A 14,962-nucleotide genomic window follows, 5' to 3' on the forward strand; every position below is an offset into this window, starting at 1 on the left:
GTGTACACTGGAACCTAGTTTGTAGCAATGGGATAGTCATTGAAAACTGTACAACATCACCCACCAGGGATATTAATAGCAAGTGTAGTCATGAACCCTGTGTGTACATGACCAATCATAGGATTATGGAATTTCAAGCTGGAAGGAACTTTAGGGAGTCATCCAGTCCACACATGTGATATAGATTTGGTCATATTTGGGTTGGGTTAAATAGCCTCTGAAACCCCTTATAGCTCTAAAATTCTATGACTCTGGTATCTCTGATCTTAAATGATGGAGAGCTTTCTGTTGGTGACATGTTCATTTATTTATTTCAAAATAAATCCCATTCAAAATAAATTTATTTATTTTAAAATAAATAATATATCCTAACAAGGCTTAGACTTCATGTTGCCAATCAACTCAGAAGCTTCTGTCAAGTAACATGTTTAGAATAGCTAAGGTGTCACTGATTCTTATTATGGCAATTTTTTTTAAGCAATTGGGGTTAAGTGACTTGCTCAAGGTTACACGGCCAGTTATTTCTGGGTGTGGTGCTGAGTATCTGAGCCCGGATTCGATACCAGGTCATCCCGACACTGGAGCAGGTGCTCTTACTCGCTGAGCCACCTGGCCGCCCCAATTATGGCAATTTTAATGTTTATATACTTAGAATGGGAAAAATACTTCTAGGGCAAGGGCATTTTTCTTCTCTTCATTATCCCTTCCTAAATCTGTAGAGAAACCAATAGAGAAATTAAATAATAGAAAAATTAAAACAATTAAATGAAATGGGGTAGGACTAGTTGATCACTAAGGTTCCTTATATTTCAACATCCTATGAAGATATTAACAATATACATAATCCCAAATAATATCATAAGTTTTTAAAAAAATCCATCTGAAAAAAAAATCCATGTCTACCATGCAAAGTCATTAATTCAGAATGAGGTGTTACTAAATATTTTGTGGAAAGGTAGTGGATAGAAAATTCTGGGAATCAAGAAACCTGGGTTCTGGATCTGGTTCTGGCATTTCTTACCTGCATGGCTTTGGGCAAGTTCCTTTACCTCTCTGGGCTCAGTTAGATGAGGGTATTGAATAAATGATCTCCAAGACCTCTTCTTGCTCTAGTAATCTTATTATTCTTTGCTAATAAAAATGAACCATCTGTGTTAAGTTCCTGATTTCTTGACTCCTCCACTTATACTTTAAAAAAAATAATCAAACATGAGTTTAGAAAGTTTTAAAAATTTCATCTTAAATATATAGAACAACAAAATGGCATAGACTTACTCAATGAGGTACACACCGGATTTTGATTATGCATTCTTAGTGTAAAAGGCCAGTTCCTCGCCAATGCAGTGAATGTCATCTTTGGTGGGTGAGGAAGGATAGAGTATAATGTTTCATGATAGACATGTTAGATTTATCTATCAAAAATTACAGTATGAGAATGATTGTAATCAGACTTATCTATCAAAAAGTGTAGTATTAGAATGATCTGTAAACCCAACAATACTATATTTCAGTTATTATATGCATATTTTACAAATTAGAAAACAAAATGTCCATTAATGCCAAGACAAAATTTATTGAAAGATTGTGGTTTTTGACAGAGGTAGCTGAATTAGTTTGGCAACTGTGCATTCACCTGAGAAGTAATTTTAAATCCATATACCAACTCTAATAAAACCCAACTCAGAATAAAATAGAGTGCATACCTAATTTTTACATACAGTTCTCTCAATGAAAAGTATGGAATAGTTGCCTTCAAAACCAATGTTTTTCTTCATTCCCCATAAGGAAAAAAAATTCCCTAGTGTGGAAAAAAGGATTTTCTTCTTTTCTTTATAGAACAGTCTAATTAAAGTTGATTCTATTTATTCTGCTTCTGTGAATGCACACGTTAAACTTTGCCTTAATTCACTTTTTCCTCTGAGTTCATTTGCTGTTGAATTCGTTTGGCATAGCTTTGTGCCATGGAATTAATGATAGACAGAATGAAGTAGAATACCATCACAACAACCAGCTTCTCAAAAATCCAGGACAGCCAGTTTTCTCCCTCTGGCATGCTCTTTAGTTCAGTTTTGTAGTGAAGCTTCAGCCTCTGTGCCTCTAAGTACTCTTGGAATGGTTTCTGTAGAGAAGGGCCTATACTGGGGACAGAACCAATGAAAGCCACCATCTGTTCCACGATGTGTTTGCTGAAGGTCATAACAACAAAGATTTTCTGGATGTGCAACTTCAGTACGGCTTTTCCAATGAGGGTTGCACCAAAGAAGGTCCAAAAAGGAACCAGAAAGTGTCCACAGGCTATCCCTGCCAGATCAAACAGAGGATTTGGAATAGAAGCATAGGCCAGTATTCCAAAAAACCCAGTCTTATTGATTAGATTCTGTACAGCTTGCTTAGTCCAGGAAGCAACATTTTGAGGATACTCACAATCTTCCAGCATCTCCTCAAAATTCCCACATTCTTCATCAACAGCTTCAGGCCCTGCCAGTTAGGCTGCCCTGGCCATGAAATAAGGGGACAGTTCTCCGACAGCTGTGCCAGCACCCCACATGCAGGAGGCTTCAAGCCTGACCTTGGAGAGGATGATCCACAAAGAGACAGATCCTTCAATGCCTTCTTCATCTGGGAAAATAATCCTGTCAGGATAGGGTGGCTCTGGGAAGTTAACAGTGTTGCAGTCGTAAGCAACCAGGGTAATGGAAGCAATGTGTGGACCCAGATAGAGGAGAAAAGTGTGGAGACCTGTTCCGAGGCCAATAGTGGAGAGAATCCCCAAACCAAAGCAGTAGGCAGACCACAGCTGCTTTACCTTCACATAGTGCACATACTCTTGGTGAGATCTTTCGATGTAGTAAGTAGCCCCAAGCACGATGAGCAGAAGTAGAGCTAAGGCCACAAAGCTTCGCTACCACCACAGCTTGACAAACCATCCCTTCAAGGTGATCACAATTTCCAGCAAAAAGTAGCGCAAGGTAAGGAGGGGCTTCTTCCACAGGACAATATTCTGCCTCACCTCCCAGTCCAGCCTCTTCCTTTCAGCCAGGAAGGCGGCGCTGGGCAAGTCTTGCCCTAGCCTTCTGGATTCACCCCTGCGCCACTTGGTTTTGTTTGCTATTTTAGGCATGTTGAAGGGCCGGTTTTGGCTCTCCCGGCTCTGAGCAGCCTGCTTCTGGTCCCTTGGGCCTCGGCCCTCTAAATCTCGGAAGGCAACGGGTTCTGTTTGCTTGCCTCACACACGTTGCCAGATTAGTGCAAACTTCTGCCCACTTCCTCTCTCCCCACCCCGCTTCTGCTCTCTCTGCCCAGTTTCCGCTGTCTCAGCCCCACTTCCGCCAGTTAGTGTTTATTAAAGCGCCTAGTGTTTGCCAGGCCCTGTGGCATGGTGGGGATATTAAGGAAGTAAAATGTAGTTCCTGCCCTCGAAGAGCTCACACTCTGCTGTTTCCGAGCTCGAGAAGAAGGGAAACTTGGCTAAAAAGTAGTGGCCTTGGCGTGCTGTGGGCCCCTAGGGAGGCCCGGGTCTCTTCCTTTTGTTTCTTCAACACCCCCTCCTACCCCCACTCCCCACCAGTACCCGAAGGGTCCAGTTCTGCTGCTGTAGTCCCAGTGGGTGCTCACTAAATGCCTTGGTTCGCTTGACAACTCACATGAACCTTCTTTCATTCTCAGGTGATATGTGTCCTAACAATGACGCCAGTTCTCACTGGATTGTGGCTCAGAGGGAAGCCCCTTTCACTGGATGTGCCTACCTAGATTTCTGAGCTAAATTGCCTGCCAGCAGTGCAATCCCAGTAAGGATCCATTGCCATTAATGTTGCTTTCCCCCTGCATCAGTCAGTGAGGGTCCTTTGCTCCCCAACAGATCAATTTGATTTCTATCTAAAAACTTTTAAAAAGAGAATTTGCAATTATGCAGAATACTTTTCTGAATTTAAAATGGAGTTGATACCATTTTTACTAACTCAAAATCGTGTGTATATGTGTGTATATAGAGATATATTGCTCAGTTAGATGTTCTTATATTTTGAAGGTCATGAAAATTCAGTAGGAGTGCATATGTCAAGGACATTGCAAATACAGCAGAATCGGTACTCTTTTAGTTTGTTCATTTTCAAAATTCTGGGGTAGCAGGCCTCTCAACTGATTGTGCATGGCCCAGAAACTTAGCTTCTGGTGCAGTTGATTCACAAAGTGATAGTAAAAGTCTCCACCTAGCCCAGAACAAGAGGCAGGATTGTTGATGTTTACCACAGTTTAACTTGCATACAATTGTAGAGTTGGACTGCTGATTGGTCTCTGCTCCTTAGATTGAAACCAGATGAGGCTGATTTATATGGGAGAGCAGACCTGCTTTGAGGCTGAATAAGGTGGGACTGGGTTCCCTGCCCATTCAATATGTTGAGAAATTGAGCTAATGTCAATAAAGTTAGGTCAAGAACAGATAAGCCCACAAAAGGATGCCATATGTGATTCTAAACTCTGTGAGGGTATGTGAATTACAGCCATAATATGTCCAACAAAAGAGTATATTACAGGCCATATTTTCATGAGGAGGTAACTCCAAACATAAAATTTGTTTAGGAAAAAGTGACTTTTGACTACCATGTAAAACTGCCCTAACTTCTGAGGCCCTTGGAAGAGAGTAGAAGAGCACATATAAGTTTGTAGAATTAAATTGAATGTTTTAAAGACCTTAAATGATCAAAAATTAACTTTATATTTAGTCTGGCAACTCTGCTTCTTCCCTCTTAAGTGTGTTAACTCAGACTGGTTTAAATACTTTCATCCCCGTCTAGACTTGGAAGCACCTGCTCTTTCTATCTCTCTCCACAAGACCTTATCCTCATGACATGTGAGATTTGATTAAATACAACTCCAGAGATTCCAGATGCAGAAAGACAAATGCATTTTATTGCAATGTAGCCAATAAGATTTGTAGGCTGCATAGGTCAGAATACTCATGAGCAATCCAATAATGGTCTCATTTAAAGTGTGGCTTCTGGAATTATGTTATTCTTAGTTTTCTCTTATATAATTGCTTTAGAGAAAGATGTAGTACTGTTATTAAAAACAAGGTAAAAATTTAATGTCTGCAAAATTTCTTTCCCTTCTATTATCACAAATAGGGGTTTATTTAGTAGTGCTATTGTAACATTATTGCTTTTTGTTTGATCCATGATCTTCCTGAATTAAGAAAAAAATTATATCAGCAAAGTGATTGATATCTTAATATCTTTTGGATTTGCAACTGTTAGTTTTTTTCCCAAGCTTTAAGTTTGCTTTGATAGTCATAAGAAAAGACAGGATTTCTTCACTAAAATTAATTTATCAAGAACGCTCTCTTGGTTTTTTCTTATCAGAATTGATTAAATGTAGCCATTCATTTGGGATGGTGATATTAAGTAAGGCCTTAGTATTTGAATCTGGACAAATTAGACCCACCACAATCAATACACGAAGTGACCTTTCTTAATTCTTTTACCTTCAGTGATTTCTCTAATTGAATTTGAGCAAAGTTTCCAAAATACAAAGCAAGGGGGGGGGTGACGATGGTTATGATCTCTAGTATCTATTTGGGCATTCTGCCAAACATTTAGAAATGAAACTTATCGCCATGGAATATGGCAAGGTCTGAAATGTATATTGAATCATAAGTCTTGTGGGTCATGTGGCTGAAATTTTTTTAAGACAATTCTACCTGTAGCAAAATAATACTAGTGTATCCAGTCTTGAATAAATTTGAACTTTTACCAAAATATATGAAAAATTATCTCTTTCAAATGCTGGTAACTCACTAAGATAAAGCATTTGGTCCCCACTTTATATGTCTGTGATGAAAATTACTAGTGTAGCTATTTGCTTTTTTTGTTATATGAAGACAAATGCATGTAGTGATAGAAGTCTCAGGAATATCATTAATGGTTTTTTGGGTAGGTTTCAGTGATATGAGAGAGCATCTATCTCAAGAAGCTGATTCCACTAGTGAGAGTATAATTTAGTAGATAATACTTAGAGTTGCCTGAGGCTCGGAAAAACTAAGTGATTTGCCCATTGTCACACAGCCAATGCCTGAGGGAGAAGTGAACCCAGGTCTTCTTGATTCCAAGTTCAGTACTCTCTATTCACTAAATCACATTGATTTAAGAAATGGAGGTCAACCATGAATGACTAGCCTTTTAAAGGACATTCCTTGAGGATGGTATCATGTTTGTTAGATTTTTGTTACTGCTGAGAACTATGCTTTAGAAACTAGGAACTGAGTACTTGTTTCATCTTTGGGATGTTTTCTTCATGTACTAGATTCTTTGCCTTCTTGTACTGACGCTATAGGACCAGAGGACCCAAATATCAGGTATTTGCTGACTTAAGTGTCTGAACAGAACCCCCTGCTGCTTTCCCCTACCACTTCTACATCCAGATTTCCAGTGTTTAGACCACTTGTTGAAGTCAATGGTACTACCCTTGACCTGATGTTAGGCTCAGTTATCACAGGATCCTGGAGGGTAGGGACCCTGATTGAGTTGTTCTTCCCTCATCCAAAGGCTGCTATACTCCTACCTCTTCTTCTGTTTATACCTATGATTGAAAGTCACCATCTACTAAGGCAAAAAATCCTTTCCATTGCTATCCTTCCTCATACTCTTATCCTAATCTTCATATCCTATGACCTCCTCTGCTCTCTTGCTTTTTTGTGCCTACTTAGAACCTCTATTCTATTTTTCATAAATTCTTCACTACAATTCAACTCACACTTTGCAACTCCTTATATTGACAGATACCTAGTTTTCCCCAGAAGACTGTAGAGCCAAGCACGAGCAGCTTTCCAGACAACTGCTGCTGTGAACAGCTTTCAAGGTTCTGACTGCATAATATAGTGAACCCTCTATTTATTCAATAACAAATCAGAGCAAAACATTCACAGAAAATCAACATATAGCATTCACAATGTTACAACTTATCACAGAGAATCAAAATATAGCATTCACATGTCACAACTCAACAACTTATCACTAAAATGGCCACATAGTTTTCAACAAAATGGTCACATAATTTTCAACAAAGTACAATCATTCCTCCTTTGCCAGACTCAGCCATATTTTTAAGAAGTTCAAGTATACACTATTCTCTTTGAAAAAACAAAATAAAACAAAAAAACCCCTTAATACCTTGTACCAGGGTCATGTGAGCCCTTCTAAATATGAGCTCTTGGTAACTGCTGCCACCTGCCTTCTCTGGTCTTACTCATGGGTTTCTTTACAATACTGGAAAAAGTCACACAATCATTTCAATGGGTTCTGCTGTAAATTTGTGCCACCAAAAATCAACTTGGTCTTTGTTGCTGCACAGAATTCTTTTTTATTCTTTCCTGTGTGACTGTACTTGGAGATAGGAAAATTGGGCTCTAAATCCTGCTTCTGACATCAGTTAGGTGACCATGGGCAAATCTCTATGAGAATTCTGAAACTCCCTGTGACAATCAGGTATATATTAAGAACCTACTATGTGCCAGACACTGTTTGATGCTGAGGATACAAGAATGGAATAGTTTAATGTCAACAAGTACGCATGCAAGTTAAAGAAGTATATACAAACAAATTAACAAATATATACATATAAAACATATACAGTACAAGTATAAAGTTAATAAACACAAATGTAGCTTTACCAAATTATAGATGTGTTGTGATCTACATAGGTAAAGGGAGTTGTAACACTGTGTCCCTTATGTGTGCATGTTGGCAATTACCTAACACTCTCTCTAATCTTAATTATAATGCTGTTTTGGTTGTAGGACTGTGTGTAGAAGGTCAGTATCTAGAATCTTAGCTCTAGAAGTTCTAGAAGTCGTACAAGAAAAAGTCAAGGACAGAAGTGCAAGGAGTTAAAACCAGATTTCATTACAAATATTGCCATTTGTTTCTCCTTTGCTAAACTGTTTAATAAAAGGAATGTTGAACATACTGTTTCCTTTGATTTAGTAAAAACGTTTATTAAAGTCTTTCATGTTATTCTAGCAAAAAAGATGGAGAGATGGAGGCTAGACAACATAATATAGTTAGATGAATTTGGAACTGATTGAATAACCATGCTTAAAATGTACTTCTTCATGATCAATGTTAGCTTCGAGGAAGGTCTCTAGTAAAGTACTCTAGGATTCTGTGCTTGGCTCTTTAAAAACTTTTATCAGTTATTTGGATAAAGATATCAATTATATGTGTATCAAAGTTGCAGATGACAAAAATCTGTGAGGGACAGCTAACTCACTGGGTAACAGTCACAATCCAAAAAGGTTTTGACAGGCTGGAACCTAATACGTTTACATTTATCCTTTTCAAATTTCTAGTCTTACTCCTTGTTTTCAAAGTATCAGTTGTACATTTATGAGATGGGAGTGATATGGTTAGACAATAGTTCTGAAAATATTCTGAGGGTTTTAGTGAATTACAAGCTTAATATGAGCAAGCAATGTGATATTCTAACCACCACCACCACCACCACCCCAGCCTACATTTAAGAGTCTTGGAGCCTCTCTAAATAGCACTAGGGAATTGATAGGACTGTTGTACTCTGCCGTGCTTCGCCCACACCTAGATTATTGTATTCATTTCTCAGTGTTATATTTTAGAAAGGACATTATAGTGGAAAGAATGATGTAGTGGATTAAGTCTTGAACTTAGAGTCAGGAAAACCTGGATTCTAATCTTGTCTCTGACATGTTAACAACTTTTGGTCAACTCATATAATCTTTCTGAGACTCAGTTTCCTCTTCTGTAAAATGGAAATAATAGCTGTGTTATTCTTAATATGTATGTAAAATGCTTTGCCAACCTTAAAAGACTATATACGTGTCAGTGATTTTTTGTTATAAGACGTAGAATGAGGGCAGTCAAGAACCTTGATCCAATATTTGAGCAGGATTGAATGAAGGAATGGAGGATGTTTAGTTTGGAGAAGAGAAGACTTAGGGGGTGACATGAAAGCTGTATTCAAATATTTCCAAAGCTGTCATATGGAAGAGGAATCAGACTTCTTGCCTGATTGATTATTCTATTTGTCTCTAAAGGGAAGACCTAAGAAGAATGCTTAATAATTGCAAAGAGGCAGATTTAGGTTTGAAATAAAGAAGAATCCTTCTTAGTGACTAAAGTTATCCCTGAGTAGAACAGACTGCCTTTGAGAGGTTTTGGTCCTTTTACTCTGGAGGGCTTCAAGAAGAGGCTGGATGCCAACTTATAAGTGAGGTTAGAGAAGGGATTTTTGCTCAGGTGTGGGCTAGACTAGATTGACGACTTTCAACTTTAATTGTCCCTTTCGACTCTGTGATTTTGTGATCTAGTCTAGTCCTGTCATTTTACGGAAGAGGAAACCTGAGGCCAGAAAGGGCAAAGAATTTACTTAAGGCTACCCAAATACCATAGCCACAACTTAAACCCTGTCCTATTGCCTCCAAATGTAGGGGTCTTTCACTTATGGTGCAGTGATATCATTCTGCCTCCGTGACCTGGCACCTGCTACCCTGAGGGTGATCCAAAAGAGTCACTGTACCTTTTACATTTTCCTAATTTATACTAAGGAATGTTGAACCTTCTAGCTGGCCTGTTGTTTTTGTGTGGTTCTAGCAATTTCATCTGATTTTTTTGTCTGTCTGTTTTGTTTTTATCACTTCTCCTGCTGCCCCATTCTTTTTATTTTTTTTTAATTTTTTAAAACAATTGGGGTTAAGTAACTTGGCCAAGGTTACATGGCCAGTTTTTTGTGTGTGTGTGTCTGTGGGTGTTAAATATCTGAGGCCGGAACTGATCCCGGGTTCTCCCGACTCCAGGGCTGGTGCTCTTACTCACTGTGCCACCTAGCCTCCCCCTGCTGCCCCATTCTTGATAACTTCCATTCTCTTCTGGTTATAGGAATTATCATTGAGCTAATTGGAGGCATTTCCTAGAGCAGGTGAGTAGTAACTTTCCTTTTTACTTAAATTATTAACCTTTATTACTTAAATTATTCACCACTCTTACTATTAACTAACTTTTGGACAAACCTTTTTCCTAGAGGAAATGAAATTCAGGTATGTAGTTTCATCCATTTTTTTAGTAGTAATTCCCTTTGTGATTAACCAGTCATCATCAAGATCACTGACCTTTATATACAGATCAGTGTTCTTTATCCATAGACTACATAGGATATTTCCCTAAGGATGGATAAGACTGAGCCACATGTCTGTGGGTGTGGATGTAATTGCCTGCTAAAGTGAGTGACTCCATGTAGGTCAGAACAACCTTGCAGGAGTTACTTTGTCTTTTCATGATGTGCAATTTTTGCCCATAGGATACTCATTCTCTACAGATGGGTGATTATGATGTGAATATCTTTCCCAGTTTTTTGTTTTCCATAGAAATGACAGATATATACATACATATATATATATATATATATATAAATCTCATGTGTGTTGGCCTTCATATATGAATATAATATTTATTGATCCACCGCCAGGAGGATGGCTAATTGCTAAAATTTAGCAGCTTCCACAGAGTGGCTCCTCCTATAGGCCATGGTTGGGCCATCGGTGCTGTATAGGCTACCCTTTTGTCCTATTGTAGCAGGAGTGGTGAGAGCCCTGAATTTGAAGGAAGGCCTCCGCTATGCTTTAAGGCAACTCCTCCTCCATGGGCCTTAGTTTATACCTCTCTAAAAGCCTTTGCGGGGGACAGCTAGGTGTCACAGTGAATAGAGCACTGGCTCTAGAGTCAGGAAGACCTGAGTTCAAATTTGGCCTCAGACACTTAACACTAGCTGTGTGACCTTGGGCAAGTCACTTAACCCAAATTGCCTTGCCTTTCTATCTCCAAAAAATAAAATAAAATAAAATGCTTTTTGAGATTTTTTTTCCTGGAGTGGGGATGAATTTGCACTGACCAGTGTTTTTGAGCAAGTTGTCTGAAATTGGGCTCTAATTTGGGGCCAGAGAAGAGAAACTCCAGACATATACCACATGATGTTTTCTTCATCCATACCAGGTGATCATCTAATGTACTTCATCAGTACAAAAGATTGAACTTCTGTGGGTGTATCCCAAGTACTTAACATGTCAGGATCATCTGATCCTAATTGCCACTGCCCTTCTCTCTTCTGTCAAAACACCTCATGAAACTGAATGGAAATATTGTGCTAATTTTGGTTGACACTGATGACGCAGATTGGTTTGTGTTGAAAACCATAGTCATTTGTTCATGACAGAAACAAAAGTATGGACATTGTCATAATTACAAGAATCAACCTGTAGAATGCCAGTGGTTGGTTCATAGATCGAATTCTGTAAAACTGTTAAGACCTAGGTTTAGGCTCCCATACAACTATGGACTTTTGCCATGTTGCTTTCTCTACATTAGTTTCAGCTTCTTCATCAGTAAAAATGGGTTAGTAGCTTCTCTGCTGGTTATAACATAGTGTGGACCTATTACTGGTCTTGGGGCCAGAAGACTTGGGTTCCAATTCCACCTTTGACACTTACTAGCTATATAACCAGGAACAAATCACTTAAGCTCTCTGAGCCTTAGGAAACTCTTAAAGCTGTAAGTTGTAGGCCAATCTGGAGAAAATCACAGATCAGTGGCATTCATCTGCTTTGTGTGTTCAGTAAGCATTTGTGAAGTGCCTACTCTGTGCCCAGAACTCTTCTAGACGCTTAGCATTCAGAGACAAAACCAAAACAGTCCCTGCTTTCAGGGAGCTTGTATTCTCTTGAGTGAAACAACATATACACATATAAGTAAATACACGACATAGGTAAGAGTAAGTACAGAGTAGCATTAGGGATGCTGGAAGCATCAGGAAAGGCTTTCCCTAGAGGATGACATCCCTGATGTGAGGAAAAATGCCTTCCAGACCTGGGGCATCCACAGCTTAGGTAAAGTATAGTGATGGGGAAATGAAATGTTATATAGAGGGAATAGCAAGACCACATGGAAAGATGGTGATAATAATCACAAAAATACACATCCAGGCAAACTTAAGAGACTACACCAACTAGAAAGAGAGAAAGAAATGAAAAAAATATTAAAAAGTATATTGACTGTAAGTGTATTGACATTGTAAGAAATAGAAAACAATGCAAATATGTCACATAAGATTGTTATGAGAATCAAATGAAATGAAGGATACAAACATGCTTTATATTATAAAGCACTTTACATTTTGCAAAATGCTTTACAAATATCTCATTTTGATCCTAACCTGGGGAGATAGATGCTATCATTATCATTATTTTGTTGACGGGCAAACTCAGGCAAAGAGAGGTTAAGTGACTTGTCCAGGGACATATAGCTAGAAAGTATTTGAGCTCACATATGAGTTCAACTCTTCCTAATTCCAGGTCTAATACTCTATCCACTGTGCTACGTACTTGCCTTTAAGCTCTAGATAAACTTTCGGTGGTGTTATTTTAATCAACTGAGCTAACCAGTTGAAGAGAGAAAGAAATGGAAATAGATGCTTAGAAAAATGAAAAAAAAAAGCTAGCCAGGAAAACAAATAAAAGTCTGAGTAGTAGTATTCTCCAACTCCTGCAGGCGACTCCTGCCTTATGAGTTAGGCTGGTAAGATACATGTTCAAAGGAAAGAAGAAAAGAAGGAGACAGATATTTATTAGGTAACTCCTCCGTAGCAGGCACTGTGCTAAATGCTTTACAAATATGATTTAATTTGAGCCCTAAAACAACCCTGGGTGATAGGTGTTTTTATTATTCCATTTTAAAGATGAGGAATCTGAGGCAGAGGTTAATGACTTGGTCAGAGTTATAGAACTAGTAAGTATGTGAGGTCACATTTGAACTCTGGTCTTCCCAACTTCAAGGCCCAGAGCTCTATCTACTGCACCGCCTAGCTACAGCTGTTTATACTAATAAGACTGACATTTGAGATATGGAACAGATAGGAAAAGATACAGTTTGGATACAGTATGGGACACATGTAAGCTATACAGATAGAGGATTTGTAATTTTCTGAGTTGGGAACTCCAGGCATAGAAAATCACTTAGTAGATCAGTTCTAAGTCTGATAGATAATAGAGGTCAAGTGACTTACTCAGAGTCACACAACTAGTAAGTATCAGAAGTGAGATTTGAACGTGAGTCTGGCTTTGTATGTCAGCTACTGTACCACACTTCTTCTATCTGAGAAGAAAAGTTTAAAAAATCTTCAATCCCAGAACAAAGAGCTCAGTGTTCTAATATTTCTTCTGTTCTGATTTTGTAGCTTTTCCTCCTTCCTTTTATTTCAAATGAATTGACTCATTAGCAAGAGTTAGCAACTTCCACAAAGTGGTGCCCTCCTAGAGCCCATGGATGGTGGACCATTGGGTGCTGTACAGGCTACTCTCTTGTCCTAATAAAGCAGGATAAAGTGGAAATTTATGTATTTGAAGGAAGGCCTCTGCTGTTTATTACCTGTATATTTTAGGGCATCTGACTCCTCCTCCCTGGGCCTTAGTTTATGTGTCTCTAAAATGTCATGATCTCTAAGGACTCTTCTACCTGAGAAATGCAGATTCTACATTTAAGTACAAATAAATAAAAAAAAAAAACTACTCCCTATAAAGATTCTTTGTGTAATAGTCTAACATCTAAAATCCTTAGGAAACTGGAAAAAAACCATAATAGTAAGAGCCATTCCCTAATAAATAAATCCTCAAAGTATATGAAATCAATTTTCTGAAGTAGAAACATAAACTAACAGCAACTGTCTGAAAAAGTATTCAAAATTGTTATTTATCAGAAACATGAAACTTAAAACAACTCTAACGTATCACCTTATACCCATAAAAATTGGCAAAAATAACAAAAGATGGAAAAATCCATCTTTGGCAGGACTGTATCAGATACATTAGATATTATTCTGATACCTGTCTAATAGCAAATTTCCTTTTTGGGTTTGGTCAAGTTACAAAGTAAAGCTCTCAACTTTGAAAAAAAACCTCACATGTTCACATGGAAAAACTGATAAATGCAAGTTCTCATCACACTGGTATCTAAATGAGTTTTATTCCTGATGTGATAGAGCACTGCATTTGTAGTCTGAGGACCTGAGTTTCAATATTTGCTCTTCAAGTTGCTACCATGACTATGGCCAAGTCATTTCACCTCTGTGGATCTTGATGACCTCTGAGGTCCTTTCCAGCACTGTTTTCCTATATTTCCAAGGTCCCATGGCCTGACAGTCCCTCCTGTAACAATGTTTTGTTACACTCCAGTATATTTTGGTAAAAAAAAGCATTTACTTACAAAGCAACAATAGAGGAAAGAAAATTATTTGTACAGCTCTTTCCAGTTACTGTTTCTACTATTTTCTTTGGTTTTAAAGTTTGTGTTTCTAAAATGGCAACCTGACTTTTACATAACCTGTAATTTAGAAAAGCTTTATATTGTCATGTGTCTTTTGCCTTTCTGTAAAAGCCTTTTATGTGTCAAGTAACAAAATTGGAGTGACATGAACATGAACGTGAAGTTCCCCATTAAACTATTGAAAGGAAAAGAGAAAGTAGATAGGGATCTGCTAATGCTAATAAAGTAAATGAAAGAAATGTACATATGAGTGTTAAGTTTCTTACAGCAGGAATACAGTGATTTTCAGATGACAAGAGGACTGCTTCTGATTCTGTGTTTTGACCCCCAAGTGCTTTGTTACTTTTTGCCCGATATTTCATTTGAGTAGATACTCCCTCCATAAATGCAGATCATAAAGTCTTCCACATCTTCTTCCTCTATAATATGCTAGAGGCCTTCTTCTAGGTATTTTAATATTCCGTGAGAATCAGTTCAGTATATGAGGATGTCTATTTGTTCTCTCTTACTCTTGCTACATGACTGCTCCACCTCCTTTTTGATGATACATATTTTGGACGTTATATTTAGCAGTGTTTCTTTTCATTATTTTTCTATTTTGAATTTAATGAATACCTAAAAGGAGAAGA

General features: G+C 38.1%; 1 long non-coding RNA gene and 1 pseudogene across 1 annotated transcript in view; one reads left to right on the forward strand and one right to left on the reverse strand.

Annotated features, from left to right (window-relative positions):
• The window catches only part of LOC138150623 (uncharacterized), a 198,771-nt gene extending 194,984 nt beyond the window's left edge, over nt 1-3,787 (forward strand). The window contains exon 3 of the long non-coding RNA XR_011165597.1: nt 3,667-3,787. This is a non-coding gene — a long non-coding RNA (uncharacterized lncRNA). The remainder of the gene's footprint in view (nt 1-3,666) is intronic.
• Nucleotides 1,901-3,121, reverse strand: LOC138150622 (vacuole membrane protein 1 pseudogene; annotated as a pseudogene).
• Nucleotides 3,788-14,962: the final 11,175 nt, after the last annotated feature.

Source organism: Petaurus breviceps, unplaced genomic scaffold (assembly GCF_028583685.1).
Source record: "Petaurus breviceps papuanus isolate PSGF00001 unplaced genomic scaffold, PetGlider_PUasm1.0 90881, whole genome shotgun sequence".
Lineage (NCBI taxonomy): Eukaryota > Metazoa > Chordata > Mammalia > Diprotodontia > Petauridae > Petaurus > Petaurus breviceps.